Source organism: Solea solea, chromosome 5 (genome assembly GCF_958295425.1).
Source record: "Solea solea chromosome 5, fSolSol10.1, whole genome shotgun sequence".
NCBI lineage: Eukaryota > Metazoa > Chordata > Actinopteri > Pleuronectiformes > Soleidae > Solea > Solea solea.
Genome location: NC_081138.1, coordinates 19,498,580 through 19,515,142, shown reverse-complemented (window position 1 = coordinate 19,515,142; position 16,563 = coordinate 19,498,580). Strand labels below are relative to the sequence as shown.

At 40.4% G+C, this 16,563-nt stretch overlaps 1 protein-coding gene across 2 annotated transcripts in view; it reads left to right on the top strand.

Moving 5' to 3' along the window:
• The first annotated feature begins 3,668 nt into the window (after window positions 1-3,668).
• The window catches only part of LOC131460021 (myocyte-specific enhancer factor 2A-like), a 42,414-nt gene continuing 29,519 nt past the window's right edge, over window positions 3,669-16,563 (top strand). Inside the window, exons 1-2 of one of the 2 annotated variants that reach the window (XM_058630253.1) lie at window positions 3,669-3,790; window positions 12,308-12,387. The gene's annotated coding sequence lies outside the window, so the exon portion shown is untranslated. The remainder of the gene's footprint in view (window positions 3,791-12,307; window positions 12,388-16,563) is intronic. The other variant, XM_058630252.1, reaches the window with a different exon arrangement.

The following is a 16,563-nucleotide window of genomic DNA, read 5'->3' as shown; positions in this document are numbered from 1 at the left end:
CAAGGCTTTTAACTGGAACTCACAAAAGGGCGCATATCAGGACCGTTTCAGCCTCCCTTCTCTGGTTACCAGTGAATTTTCGAATCCATTTTAATCTTGATCCTAACTTCCTCCCTGCATCTCTTGACATGCTACAGCTTCACACCCCTGCCTGTACATTGTTGTTGCTTTTAAAAAGCAGTTAAAAACGTTTCTTTTTTAATCAGGCTTTTAGTTAGACTAGGGTTCCTATTGTTTTTTTTTTGTATTGTATGTATTTTACTTGTATCGCCCTGTGAAGCACTGTGATTCCATATCTGTGAAAGGTGCTAAAAAAAATACTTAAAATACAGCTTTTCCTGACCGTGAATGAGAGTCAAAAACTGACCCAGGGTAAGTAACAAGGATGAATGAATGAGTGATTGAATGAATACATACATAGGGGTGTAGTAAGTTTGATCTTGAGCTTTGTCTAAACTCTCTCTGTGTTTCAGTTGTCATCTGTCTGGAGGACACATGGTGGCATCAGCATGACACTCCAGTGATATAACGACTTCAAACGTGAGATATGTTGCTTGTATTATCTGCAGAGTCTGGACAAACTTACCTTACTCGTCAATGATAAGATGTTTTTTTTTGTTTGTCATTTTTTAAACTCCACATGAATGTTTGAAATGGGTTCGACAGACTGAGGCTGTGGAGCTCTCTGCTACAGCTGGGAAAAGATAATCAAATAATGGAATGTTCCACTCTGTAATCTGATTTTTGGCCTCAGATGTTTACATTAAAGAGGAGAGATTAAGAACAACCGAGCCATGCGCTGGTGAAAAGCCATCCATGAAAAATATTTTCCATATGGCCAAAGTATATTTCTCCCCCTGCATTCAACAATGCCGTTTGTAAGTAAAAACATATGAACTAAAAATAACACTTTTATTACATTGTTTTTTCTGGATTTGGTCAATAATATGGAAATCTTCTTCACATCACATCCACGCTCATGAGTGCACTCCAGTTCTCTTTGTTTGGCCAGTGCATGCATTTTAACGCAGCATTTGAAATGACTGATTGATTGGATGCCCTTGGTAGAGGTCACAGAGGAGAAATGACACTTTCTAGTGGGTTGGAATCCACTGTATCTCCCTGCTTTTTTGTGGATGGTTGATTTTAGTCACACCTCGGCTTGTTGTAACTTTCTGGTGAAGAATTCCTCTGTCGAAAGGAGCATTTCTTTGTGCCATGTGACCTGGATGACTGAGAATCTTGTTGTGTGAATCTTGTCCAAAGTGTGGAATATATTCGGTCATTACAAAAACATTAAATATTTTATGCATGTAATTTTGGATTACAACACTTTTATATGTATGAATTTATCTGCCAGCCCTGTTCACAAGACTTTATCTGAGCCCTTGGGCTTTTACCACAGCATCATCTGATTTACGTGACACATCTACAAACTTGTGTTCGGATGCTTGTGTTTCAACTAAACACTGACTACTCTGCTTCCTGAGACCACATGTGATCATGGCGGCAGCGATCAATAGATAGAATGCTGGATTAAAAATTGCAAGCCAAAAACTAGTCTTCCTAGTGCCGGTTCCAAGCCCAAATAAATTGCGGTTGGGTTGCGTCAGGAAGAGCATTTGCATTTGCAGATCAGATCAGAAATTGTACTACTGTTGACTGAAGACAAAGTAAAAGGAGAGGAGAGGGGGAAGGTGTGTTAGGAAGCAGCCAAACAAAAGCAAATGAGAGTAGGGACCTTAAATCTAGGGACTATGACTGGTATGGGGAGAAAGCTGGCTGATCTGATGGAGAGAAGGAAGGTAGGTAGATTGCATGTGTCCAAGAGACCAAGTGGAAGGGAAGCAAGGCCGGGAGCATCAGAGGCGGATTCAAACTTCTTCTACCATAGTATATAACATTAGTAGAGGTTATCTTGAAGGGATGATATGTGAAGAGTGTTCTGGAGGTGACGAGAGAAGCTAGAAATTGAAGGTGCTGTCAGTGCTTATGCCCCACAAGCTGGTTGTCAGTTAGAAGAGAAAGATGAGTTCTGGAGTAAGTCGGATGAAGTGTTAGAGAGACTTCCCAGGGGAGAGAGAGCAGAAGAAAAAAAACAGAGATGATGAGGAGGTGTTGGCTCGGTATGGGGTTAAGGAGAGAAATTGGGTCAGATGGTCGTCAATTTTGCAAAAAGAATGGATGTATACATTTCAGGAAGAGGAGCACAGTGTGACCTATAAGAGTGAAGGAGGTAGATGTTATACTATGCAGAAGATCTGAAGATCTGAAGGAGATAGGAGACGTCAAGCTGATGCCAGGGGAGAATGGGACAAGGCAACATTAGATGGTAGTCTGTAGGCTGACTTTGGTATCGAGACTTGCTATGATGTATGGCTAGGAGACAGTGGCACTGTCTAAAAGGCAGGAGCTGGAGCTGAAGATGCTCATATTCCTGTTGGGAGTGACCAGGATGGACAGAATTAGAAATGAGCATATTTGAGTGACAGCTCATGTTGAAATAAAGTAAGAGAGTCAAGGTTGAGATGGTTTGGTCAAGATGTTGAAGCTGAAGCTGCATGGGCAGGAGGAAAAGAGGATGATCACAGAGAAGGTTCATGGATGTTGTGAAGGAGGACACAAGGACAGTTGGTGTAACAGAAGAGGACACAAGGGAAAAGCCCAAAGATGACCATGCATAGGTACAGTGGTTGTGGGCGAACCAAAGAAGTCAGTTTAATGTGCAGTATATTGAAGAAAAGACGCTGTATTCCTGTCACCCCTGCTGCTTTATCACGGAGGATTTTCTACATGTTGTCATAGTTCATGTTTATCAGAAAGACAATTACCCTGTTTCACCATCTGTTAATCAGTTCCGCTGCTTGAATGAATGTGTTATACAAAATTATATCATCTTCATTTTGTGAGACAATGCTTCTCCTTGTCTCCACACAGCACAAGTGGAACAGTTAGCACTGAATGGAGACTAAACCGCTCCGAGGCCCTTGAAGATCTTGAACCTGTTCCCTCACCATCATGAGCGTTCTTCTACTTCCTCCAGGCTAAATAAAGTATCAATAGTTCAGTTATACTGGGCTATTGTTTTGGGTTGAAGGCAACTCACATGCTGCTGCTGAGAAGTCTGGTATCAACACTTGATGATCAGAGGATTATGCTGTGGTTTGTTTTATCTCTGGTCGTCTACTCACAGAAACTTAAATCCCCTCTACATTATTTCCAAACAGGCATATGACATATAAGTCATATTTCCAAAATCAGTGCATCTTGCCCATCAGTCAGTTGGACATTTATCTACATTGAATGGGACAGTGGTACGTACAAGAACACGTTTTTAGCTTTGCTTCTCACTGAGCTTGGAAAGAAATTCAATAAAATGCTGGGGCCAAAATAAATAAAGCCTCTCTAAACAGGACACAACACAAATGCCAGCCTTCAACTTAACATTCTTCAAAGTGAAACGGAAAAAATACTTTGAGTACTTCTCAGAAATATCACGATTCTCATTTAAATCGCGATACATGGATTTTTCTCAATTATTACCAAGTTGACTTGCTCTCTCTCCCTCTCTCTCTCTCTCCCACTCTCTCTCTCTCTAACTCTCACTCCCCCCGGTGGGCGGAGCCTCAGCTGTGCTGCTTAGTGTGACTTTGTGTCAGTTTCTCAAACATAACGGACGACCTGTCCTTTCTCTGGGAAGCAGACAGTTGTTGGGCTGAACACACAAATATCGTCGTGTAGAGCAGCAGCAGCAGCAGCAGCAGGTGGAGGACAGAGAGCCAACAAAGCGGTGAGTATGTGTGTTGTTGTATATATTTATATTTATATACACATATGTGTATACATTTAGTACAGTATGAGAGGAGGAGGAGGAGGAGGAGGAAGTGTAGTGTCTGCGCTTGTACAGCCTGACAGGGAGGAGAGTATGCCCACGACGTGATCTTATCGTCAACATGTTTTTTATATTGTTGTCAACAAACTGTTTCCTTATTAAACACAAGCGGCTCAACTGGATCTCTCTCTCTCTATGTGCGTGTGTGTGTGTGTTGAACAACCGCTGGCGTTCACTTGTTTGTGTTGTGATTCGTGTGTGTAGAGTACGTGGACTGTACATGTGGATTGCCAAAGAGCTTTATAATACTTAACTCAATACTTAACTCTCTCGCTTTACAGCATTGTTGCTTTGAATGGAGTTAAAGGAATCTGCAGCTAAGGGGGAAACAGTATTAAGTGTTTTTCTGGAACTTAAAGAGGCACACATACAGACAGTAGAGTACAGTAGAGCAGCACAGCTATAGCTATCTCATGTATTGTTTGCTTTTAATGTTCTATCTCTTATATTTATGGGAATAGTTTATATCAGTGGTCAGCAATTGGGGGCCTGTGGACCAAAACTGGCTCGCCAGCATCAGTATGTGGCCCGGCTGATGATTTAACAAATCTGATCTTAAATTATTTGCTTATCTTCACAAAAAAAATTAAATTTCATATTGAGTTCAGAGCTTTTATTCTGAACAAATGTGAGCTTATTCAAATAGATTCTGTTGCTAGAATTGACAGTTAACCTAAACTAAATGTTTGGTTTGAAAAATAAAAATAAAAACACTGCTGTTGTCCTAGACAGACAGTTTTGGGGAGTAAACGTCTGAAAAAAGAACTACTTGCATATGTTAGGCTCAAAGAAGAAGGTCCAGTGAGTAACTTTTAGGAGGATCTTAGGAGTATACCTGTGCAATCACTTTAAAGCTGTAACAAGTAAAATTTCTGCATGAACATGAAAAATGTCAACACCAATGTTATATGTTTTTTGAGTAGTATGCTTACGTATACTTATTTTTCAAGAATTTAGAAACAAAAACTAACTTAAAAAAAAAACAATGACAAAAGACAAATAGCGCTTTCGGTTGCGTTTTCAATCTGGCAACCCTTAAAAAACTCTCTTAGAATCAGTTGATTTATGAACGAGAAGGACGAAATGGCTTCAGTTCACGCCAGAGATTCCACCTCGTCCAGCCTCTGATTCTATCTCTTTTTAACCCTCTTTGGTTTCTTTGCTGCCTCTGCTATGACATCCAGTCAATGAATAGTTCCACCTGTGTAACTTTGTCATTTTGTTTGCTTCAATGTTCGAGTGAGGGGAAAGGGGGGCTGTGACGTATGCCGTAATGTAAAGAGTGTTGTAGTTCTTTCTGTGGCATGAACCTGAAACCAGAAGTTACGTAGTGCCAATAGAGGCGATGCAAACCTGCTCAGGCTGTTGTACGTTAATGTGCCATCATCACAATAATCTTGACGACATTATTTGAAGGCGTGTAATGCTACACTGTGTCGCTTTAATGAGCACCAGAACAGGTAACAACATGTACTTATACACACACACACTACTCTTCAACACACGCACTTGCTGCATGACTTCTAGTTACCTCCATATCTGCCGTAAAGCACATAGCAAATGTGCAAACCAAGTTTTGTACACTACCGTATATGCCAGCTTTAATTTCCAGGGGTCATCCCTTTATGAAATATCCGTTATCAGAAAGGAAATATTTGGTACTACTAGTAAACCAGTGTGTTGTCTTTAGTTTTTACATTTTATTGTGTATATTTGCAGGGGCACTGGAAGGGTGCTGCAACACCCCCTACTGTGGGGCTGCGTTTTAGTCTGCGTTTTTGGATGGACCTTTTTTTTAATTGATGGTTACTCACATCACTTCCTGATAAGTTCTTATTGTTCCACAACTTGCTTATTTAACACTTACGTCCAGTTTAATTTTCACCGTGTTGTCAGTCTTATGAAGTTCTTGTTCACCGTTTCTCGTTGATGATACTTTATGAAACTAAGCAAACGTGCAAAAGAGAGAATGGATAATGGTCTTTTAGAGACTTAAGTCCTCAATGTCTTGGCAGGTTAAACTGAAAAGTGGTGTGGCAGTAGATGTGTTGTTTCGGCATCTCTGGTGCTCAGCCGTGTTCTCCCTGCTCTTTGTTTTCATATTTCATTAGCTGGGCTAGCAGCATGTAGCATCACCTTCAATTATCTTCCCTGTCAGTGGAGCGACAGTGCCTGTCTGCTGGCTTTAGTGATTATAGGCTTCAGGAGGCAGGTAATCAGGTCATACTTACACTGTCAGCCTGTCAGACTGCTGAGACCACAGGGAGCATATGGGATGGAAGAACTCCCATCTCCAGTAAGTTGTTTCTGAACAGACATCCTGATATTGGCTAATGTGAAGTGCAGCATATTACTCTAGAGAACAATGTAATTTAATGATTAATTTTTTTTCATTTCTCATGTGAATGAGCCAGTAACAGTCGGGCTTAACTGTATGCATCTCTATTGTTTCCCATATTCATAAGTAGTATGTTACTGTGAAATGGTTAAGTGTCACTTATTTACCATTCAAAATATTTTAATGACACCACGGTGATGGACTTATCGTTTTCTGTGAGTCCCTGTTAGCATATTTACATTTACATTTAGCTCAACTCATTGTTGTACGAGCTGCTTTCCAGGCTACCTGGGTACTGAGTGGGTGCTAAGTGGGTGCTAATTGGGCTTGGGCTTGAAGTGGACAAATTATGCAGGTCCCATATTGTTTCAGTAAAATGATTTACCTCAACACTGTGTTGTTTCCCTATTTTATTATCTTTCCGAACTTTATTAATTTGTTTTTGTTTCCTCCTTGTCTGATCAGTGCAGACTTCAGACAAACAAAGTGACAAAGCTCTTGAGAGTTGTCAGAGACCTAAGCAGATGCCAAAGGAGTAGAAAATGCAATTGATACACCAAACTAGAGAAAGCTTTCAGCTGCTTAGTGTCATTTTATCCTGAAACAAGATCCATGTCTGGATCACCACCAAAATCAAATGATTTCTTCCTTGAGTCACAACACAAATCCTCAGAAAATGTAATCAAGATCTGTCCATTACTTGTCACATTGCTGCAAACAAGCAAATAAAAAAACCTTCTTGGAAGGAGACAATAAATCTTCCAATTTGTGTTCATGATTTCTTTGTGCTAATTTAGTATCATCTCCATAAAATGTGATCAAATGTTGTGTTAGTTTGTCTCTGCTACTGTGTGTGCTGTTGGAGGACTGTGCTCCATGTGCAAATATCCAGTCAATATCTGGCCTTGTGATGCAGCACTGTGGCCAAGTGAAATCACACATACTTGATCAAATTAGGACTTAAGCTGTGCGTACTGTAAATTCTCTTAGGCGCAACAGATACTGTATGTTTCACTGTATTTCAGTGAGTACAGTAATTGCACAATCTTTTGCACATAATATTGTGATTAATGTACATCTGATAAAGATCTACACTTCTCCTGTGTGCATGTATATGAACATAACCTCTCTATATATGGTTAGATCAGACTTTTGGTTACAGCCAATCCTGCAGTTAAAATGCACAAGAATCTATTGTCCTGCATATGAGTAACATTAGTTTGATACTGAGCTTGTGCATTACATAGCAGAGGTTTATTTTAAACACAACATTAATCGACACTAAAATGATACAGAACCCACCACAAACTGGTTGTTATTCTCTGCAGTGGTTGGCTGGGTGTCTGTTATTGATTTGTGAGAATTTAAAGCTTCACTTTCTCATAATTTAATCTAACTGGAAACATTCCCTAGATTGTATCCCCATCTAATCAGATACACTTGGTCTTCTAGCCAGAGAAATGTGACCACATGAATTGAAGTTGATGCATAACTTTAGTTTGCGAGTGTTGGTGAGTGTGTCAGTTTCTTTTTTTTTGGCATTGTGGTTGAGAGCTGAGTGTTGCAGACCTGAATTTACCTAAGTGATAGAGGTGATTAATGTCAGTCCATGTTTTGTTAGACATATGTTTGTGGCAGGGTGGCAGTTTTATTTGTGACATAAATATAAACCCGAAAAGAGAGGCGGAATCAAGACATCCAGACAAATACAGAATATGAGAATCAATGGTGTAAAGTTCAGCCTAGGTGATGCCCCCTTTGGCTTATTTGGTTTTCTCAGATACTTCTTTTTTTTACATGTGTCAAACTGGTGGTTTAAAAATGATATTAACTACGTAACATGCAATGTATACCTTTTTATACTTAACTGCCCATGACATTTACGTAGTCGGCATTATTCACACGTGTTCAGTATTAATCCACATGAAATGTGTAGTATACCAAACCCTGGATACTTATTATTTCTGATAAAATATTGCCCGTGTGACAGTTTTAAATGGACACTAACTGACAAAATAAAAGCTGTCACCAGTGACATTAAAGTGTTTAACCACTTGTCCACCCTGTCTGTCAGCTATGTTGTAGATTGCGGGCTCATGGTGCCCACGTGGACACAGTGGCATTTCCTTTCCCTGCTAGGTTCTCTAATGATAGAATATTTTCAGCCTTGTGGTGAACAGAAATAGCAACACTTGTGCAGCACAGGCTTCTCTTTTTTTGCACCACACACTGAAGACACAGAGGCTGCACTGTGTGTTTGTGTGTGTATGTTTTATTAAGAGGCTATTTGTCCTCCGTGACTGAAGGACTGACTTAGTTTTTTTTCTAGTCAATTACACGGCCTGCTCTAGGAGGCCCAAGCAGATGCAGGCTGCCTCTGTGTGGACTAATGCATTTCTCATCCACTTTTATTAGCTGCGGCGATGCCCGACTAAGCCAATCACATGCTGTGTCACTAAGAGCAGAGAAGATGAGCGGTTTAGCTGACTCTTCCTGCTGTGTGGGTTTGTCATGTGCTTGTTACCAGACTCTGTGCTGATGCTCACATCCAGACTGATGTGATTACAGAACAGCAGAGGCTCATTTTTAGGTCTGTCTGTTGCACTTAAATGTTCATGCTTACATTTTCTCAACTAAACGTCTGGCTGATTATAACTGACATTATATTTTGTTTCGCTGATGCTTTCATCACATCCAGTCAGTGACATGGCTTCATTTGTTATCGTTTCATGTGAACGCTTGTGTTGATTGTGTTCTGTCTCATGCGGCTTGTTCTCAGAGTGAGAAGTGCTCTTCAGAGATGATTACTGCTCTCATTGACTGAATAAAACGCGCCCCTTTTCCAAGAAGAGCAGAAAACGTCTTTAGCTGCAGCTTAGACCTGAATTTTAAATGTTCATCAACTGCTTTATCTATTTTACCTATCCGAGTACTTCGAGGTACCTCTTTGTAACATCATTGAATACATTCCTTGCAACTGCTGTCACAAAAACTCCATTGTTTGTTTGTCATCAAAACCAAGTTGTCGTGATGGGTTCTCATTTTCAGATACGATATTAAGTCATATTCTCTCCATTTGAACCAACATATTAGTAATTATCTACATGTTTTAATGTACTGAAGCATTTATTGTCTGGAACTGATTCCTTCAGTCCGGTTTTTCACAGAGTTAAGGATCAGAAAACTTTTCAGAAATACCTCTCCTCTCGTCTGCCCTTGTCTCCTCTGCTCTCTGCTCTCCTCTCCTGTCCTTTCCTCTCTCTGTGGTTTCTGGAAGAGCTCCTAATCTGTTGGACTCAAGAACTCTTCCTGTAGGGTCGCCTGAGCAATCAGGCCTGAGCCAGTCCTTCCAAACCAACCAAACCTCTGGCTGCCTGCCGTCTGACCGCTGGGCCACACACCCGCTCGTTTGATGCTAAATATGCTGCACTGGAGCTCAGAAATTACACTCAATAAATACAGAAATCAAATAAAACAATTTCTAAATATTAGCCTTGCAATCTGCTTCCCTGCGGTTATATAAAGCTGCCTTTGTTGTGCACAGTAAATAGGTTTCCCTTGGCCCTGCCAACTTAAACGTTAAGTTTGGGTCAGTGGAAGCGTGGCTAGGCTTAATTAAATTCAGTGTTGATTTGCAGAGACACAGTCCAGACAGGAGAGCAGTTTAGGGCTGTGCTGAGACCTGACACCATTCCTAATGGTGCCGTCACTTCATTAATACCAACTGTACAAGGAGATGGTCTCACTCCACGCTGAGCTGAGGAGCAGGAGATACAAGTAACCCTCATACTCCCCGGTGTCATATGTTTAGAGCACTGCCATATTTTGCTGGTGCTACATACAGTATTTCTGTGGTTGAGTGGTAGTGAGTCTCCAACTAACGCTTACTTTAATTATAGATAATTCTTTATATTACTGTCTTGATAATCGTTTAGTTGTTTAGTCCAGAAAATTATATATATATAATATTAAATATTCAGTTTACTGCCATCGAGGAGCAAAGAAAACCAAAACATATTTAAATTCAAGAAGCAGTCAGAGACATTGTTTTTGGATAAAACAAAAACACACAAACCATTTACTTGATTATCAAAGTACTTGGTGGTTAAATGTCCAGTAAATAAGAATAAGTGACATCTATAGTGGTGATAATGTGGATTGTAACAAATATACTCCTCTGCTCATACCTCCCTTTCTTAAGCATACCAGGGAACTCTGGTCGGGTGGCCTCTTCATTTGTGTTGTAAGCGCCCTCTTCAAAAACTCAAAATGTGCGTTCCATTTGTAGTCAGAACTTGGAATTTCTGAGGTCAGAAATGCCCCCTGAACTCAGATTTCCAGTGACCTCACCAACCCTGACATGGGATTTAAAGATGGCTGCCACCATACAAACACTGCTTCTTTTACCGGTAATAGCACTTCTGTAGTATTTGTCTCAAAATGCCACTATACAGTTGGGGCATGGCTCCACTCGGCTACTCCATTAGTGACAGTACCTGGTACAGCTGAGCTGATTCTAAATGTGACGTCAGCAGACTGCCGACCACTGATTGGCAGAGAGTGTCTTCACTGGAAGAGTCTTGAGCATGACTTCCGACTCAGAAATCAACTTTAGATCAGTTAAAAACGTAAAATATTCTGGAAACATGTGTTAATCTTGAGCCGCATCACAACCCCTAGAAGTATATTCAATTTGTGCTAACACACTGGACCTTTAATGTTAGACGGGATCTTGGGGTCTATAAACTGAAGTCCAGCTTGTCTGGCATAGAGTCCTCTGAAGTTTTCAGCAGGACTCGTGTGATCTCACAGTTCTTACAGCAAATGTACACCCTAATCCCAGGGGGCTCAAAAAGTATTTAGGCGATCCCAGCTGTAATGTCTTTTCTCTTGCCAGCAAATCAGTGAAAGAGAAATAACCGTGAGCTAATGCACACAGTTAACACTACCGCCATAACTCCTCTCCATAACAGTCTGGAGTGAGTTTACAGATTGGATGAGCTACAAGCTGTTGACAAATTCTAACCAATTCTGAAAGCACACAAACATTTTAGAAATGAAAGGAAGTTTAAATGTGTAATAAAACTTATGTTGCATTGAAAAAAAAAATGTTTCATTCGCTACGAGCCCTTTTAAAATGACATCTTTACATAAACAGAGACGGAGGCTTCATTGTGATTGAGTTGTGTGTGTGCTCCATGCATCGCCTGTAGGACTGATCCATTAAGTGATATCCAAACACTGAACAGCTGCAGGTTTGAACAGTGGTCTTTAAAAGTTAATGGTTTCCTTCTTTACGATGAACAGAAGCTGTGTGGGGGGGAGAAAAAAAACATCTACAGAAAGTACTCCTGCAGCACTGACAGTCTGCGCATTTCTGAGCTCTTATTTTCTTGGCTAAATGCCCAGCCAGTACTGCAGTCCTCATGCATGACCTTATAACAGGGGGGGTCATGGTTAGCCATTGGAAGCACCCACGTCTTACCTCTCTGTGGATCAGGATAAATGCTTTCTTCAGTGTCAAACACACTCTGAATATTTAAGGTTGAATAAAAGCTTTAGATCTTGGCCACTGAAACGAAATAGACATATTTCTGCAAAAGGAGAATTTAATGGAGGACACATTTCATTGTTCTCGTGTCTAAAGTGTTATTTACAAGAGATCTTCTGCAGACCGATGTGAGATTGATGCAGTGTGCATGCAGACGTGCCTGGATTACCCAGTAATCTCAAAGAGAGGGATGGTAGTGTTGGGAAATGTACGTATATGTGTGTGTATGTAAAGGGGAGTCGGTGGTGATGGTTGGGGGGTTGGTGTAGGAGATTGCCTGGAGGAACATCAGGATAGAGGTTTCAGATCTACGAACCCATCACTTCACAACATTAAAAGGAAGATATTACTTTGCTGAGAGCACAGAATTTCAATGAGAACAGGAACAAACAAAACATGCTACAGAATTCATTATAATATCATTTAGTGAATCAAAAGATTGAGCTCAGGCTGGAGTTCTGTGGCTCTCTCTGTGTGTGATGTTAGTACTATGATAGCACTGTTTGATTACTCTTTGGTTCTGTAGATCCGGGCTTCCAAATGGCCAGGCTCTAGGCTGTGCCAAACCAGACTGTGGAAAAATTAAAATGCAGCAAGCCAACTACAGTGAGTTATGTTTTTTTATTGTTATATAGCACAACAGAATGTATATTGATTTGGAAGTACCAGACAAAAAGAAGTTCCACAGCAGACTGGAAATTAAAAAACTCACCACACCTGTCGTTCAGTTAAGTATTGAGTTTTGTATGCATTGTACAGTGGTATAGATTGAATTGTGCTTTTACTATGACTTATGTATATTATTGTGACATGAGTAGTTGATTACTCATTTCTGTACTCCCCCCACTTCCCCAACAACCCACCATCTTCCCTCCCATTACCATTTATGACAGAATTTATTCCTTTGCGTGCAGAGTTGCTCATCTGTGGTCTTGTAAAGTCCAATAGAGAAGCTTTTTTTTATACTTTTGCTAGACAGCTGTGGGGGTGTATTTCATGGTACACTAGAAAGGTTGACTATCTATCACAGATCTGATATATAGAGCAGAATCCTGCACCGGGTCGGGTACCTGACATCGCCCACAAAAAGGCTGTGTCATGGGTGAAAAAAGATGAATTCAGAGGTTTGTGCGCAGGTGGAAATTAACTAAACTGGGCGAGCAGTGGATGGTAACAAAAATATATTTGTTTTTCATAATAAAACACATGTGCATCATAAAATAAATTACTCTTATCAAGCCAAATTTACTTTTATTTTGAAAGTCAAATGCCACTGGCATTAATGAATGGAAAAAAAGACTGTGCACTCACTGTATGGCTCTGCAGCATTGCAATGTGCATTGAATGTGGAATACTGGAGTGGTACAGTAATTGTGTGTGAGCTGTTCTTTTTAGTTTTTCTTTTTCATTATTTGTCTTTTGGCCGTTGTTAATTTTAAATTTGTATTGAAAATGTGCGAGTAGAAAAGAAGCACGTCAGTATGAGAGCCTTATGGTTAAGGGTCATGACGTGGGGCTTTTATTAACGGGTACGGGCCGGTGTGGTATTGCATTAGACATAATGGTGGTGGGTGGGTGGTTATTGTTTACGGAGCTTGTTTTTGCAAATTCAATCAAAGTTAAGTTAAAGCTGCATGTTGTAGAATGCAGGTGTCTTTATTCAGTTTGGGTCAACTTTCGTCCCTGTAAGATAGAACTGCTGTTTTCTGTGCTTTTCGGTGAGGGGAAGAGAACACGTTTCCTTTTAGAAAATGCTGTATAACAGAAAGGTTAAGTGTTGGTAAACATAATTTTGAGACAACATACACTTAAGCTGGAAAAGATTTTAGTTGGTGAACTTTTTAAGTTTAAGTGACTAAAAACATTTTTTTTTGTCCCTAGTCATTCCCATGTTTTGCTGAGCTTGTACCTGCCCACCCTCCTTGGCGCAGGGAGCACACAGAGCACAGTCAGCTTTATATAAGACCCTGAATAAGTACCTCATATAGCCCCACTGCAAAAATCCTGAGCTATCCTTTTAATAAGACTTGGAAATCATCTAAACCAGCATTCAACCGTGATATTCAGCAAGAAAATGTGTAAAATTTCAAGAGAACTGGTTTAGAAAGTCGGGAATGGGATCATGAGGAAACCATTTTGCCTTGGTTCAGTTCAGTGAGTGGGCCTATGCAGATGGAACTCTGGTCAAGAGATCGGTTTTGTTTTCTGGAAACCACTTTCTGGAAACTGCACTGACTCAGAGGTCAACACATTTTAAAAGTATCTGCAGTGGGAGCTTCTGTTAAGCAAAAGTTAGTTATTTCTCATCTTGCTTCTTCAAAGAAATTAGTAGAAAGTGAATACTGACTCTATCTTGAATAAATGCTTAATAATTGCAGTCAAAAGTGGTGCTCCAGTCACTGTAGTGTTCATACATTGTGATGGAGGGTCCTTGACATGGAGTGGTTGAGGAGCAGCTGCAGTTGGATTTTTCCTCATTTTTGCTGGACTCACAGAGCCTGGGCCTTCTCTGCATGAGAATAGTTTGAAAACAAGACTTTTAACTAGGATAATGTTGTTTCATCTCAGTCACTCCTTCTTTTTCTGCAGGCAAACATGACAAAAGTACAGTATTGTTGTTGAAAGTTTCCTTTCCAGACCAGTTTTAGTTTTTTTGATTTAAAAGAACAGCGTGTAGAAGGGGAAACATATTTTACAGGGCAGCTTGTGTTTCAATCTGAGTTGCAGCCATGACATCAGTGTCTCTGTGTTGAGACAGGAAAATCTTATCCCATGTCATAAAAGCAACACAATAATAAAATGACATCACAGTGGGTCAGTAATTAAATGAACAGACTGCTGTCTTGGAGTTTTTACTAGGCTGGAAGCTTGTGAGTAACATTGGGTGTTGATGACTACAAGGTTGAAACTACAGCTTTGATCAGTGTGAAATTCACAAATATATTGTCATGTTTATGTGCAAGAAGAACAGGGTTCTTATTATTTTGTTATTGTGCCCTACGTTAATGTGTATACACGAATTTCCTTCTTCTAATGACTCTTTAAACACAGTAGAACAAGATCTAAGTGAGTGTTGTAAGCCATCTAATCTGACTGGCTTTCAGCTTGGCATTGAAGGCTGGGCTGCTGTCGGAGGGGAGGTGACTTTATTTATTACATTTCAGGCAAAAACTCATTAGCTTGGTGACCTGCAAAGCAGCAGAGGCCAGTGTCGATACTTGTGCTGCATGATACCAGAGGCTACTCTGTCTGACCGTGGGTGATTAATTAATCACAGTCCGTGCTCCTGCTGTGTTTGGCAGCAGACAACAGCAGCTCTTAGTTTCCTTGTTCCTGCCTTGTCATAAAAGACACGTTCCCGTTACAGTAATCCGCAGAAAAGTGTGAAACATCGAACGTTTTAAGGCAGAACGGAGAATAATCTCAGGTTTCATCACTGTGCAGCTTTACTGAGGGGGGACTCATTTGCATCTGTTGCCCTGAGTTGTAACGTGTGTATTAACATCTCCTAATTCAAAGGTTGTGCATTGTGTCAGCGCATCATTAGCATAAAAAAATGCAAATTCAATTGCGGGTGCTTTAAAGCTCCATTATGTATAACTCTATTATGGTTTTTTTGTTGTTTTTTTTACATAAATTGTAATTCACTTTCATTACATCAAAGAAAACTTATTTTCACATCTGGGCATGTGGGGATAGTCGTACTGTAAACAGGGACGTGTTTAACACTTGAGCCAGTAAACAGGCCTGTTCTCACTCCATCTTCCTGAGGGAGCAACTCCTCCGCATATCCTGCCTGTTTACCATGAATAAGTCCCCAGAAGATATTTAATAAAAACTCCATTTCTGAGAACTTCAAAGAATGGCCGGGCTTGCTAGAGGGTAGGAATCTTCTATCAGTCGCTTCGTGATGCCTTAAGCAATCTCTCCCTGCTGATGGCTACAATGCAAATAAGCTGCTAGAGGAAGAAGAAGAAGGATGAGATTGAGCAAAAAAGGGAAGGAGAGAAGAGCAAGACGATGAGAAAAAGCTGCTGGGAAGAAAAAGATACCAGTAAAGAAGATAATCTGTGTCATCAGTCCTCAACACTTTTGCAAACAGTGATGAAAGTGAGACTCTTTATTCTTCCAGCAAATAGCCATGGATTTCACCATGGCTGTTTCCACACTGATAACCAGGATCAGCTCTGTGATCTACCAAACCAAAGTACTGTTCACTCTGGCACATATTGGGGACAGTGGCTACTTTATTCCCCTTGTAGCCAAAGGTTGGGATGTTATCTAGTGGTGCATGCTGGGCACTCAGCTTGACGCCTCATTGATTCACTGTTGGAGTGACTGGAGCAGAGGTCGCTGCGGGGTCAGGACAATTAGAGATGAACTCATGGTCTTTAATGAGGAGGAGGGATAAAAGGGTTTCCAATTACTCTGAGCGCTTTTGCACTGAAAACAACCTGGTGCTGTTAAGACCCAGCATGATTAACCTTCACCAACTCTAACTTTGTTTATTCTGTAAATGAGGAAATGTTAAAAGGGAGGCTGATAATTAGTGCTCACAAAGTTAAAACTGTTAATAGGAGCACTAGGTTCATGGCCTTTGTTTACCCATTTTAGAGGTTTATTTAGGGTTTTATTGGGATCAAAAAAACAGTGAGAGTTGCCCTGCTTGCCCTGCCATGTTGTTGTAGGCTCACTGACATGGATGGGCATCACAAACCGTTATCTGAGGATCAATAATTCATTTAAACAGATTTAAAAGGGGTTTTCACCAGGGTAAATGTG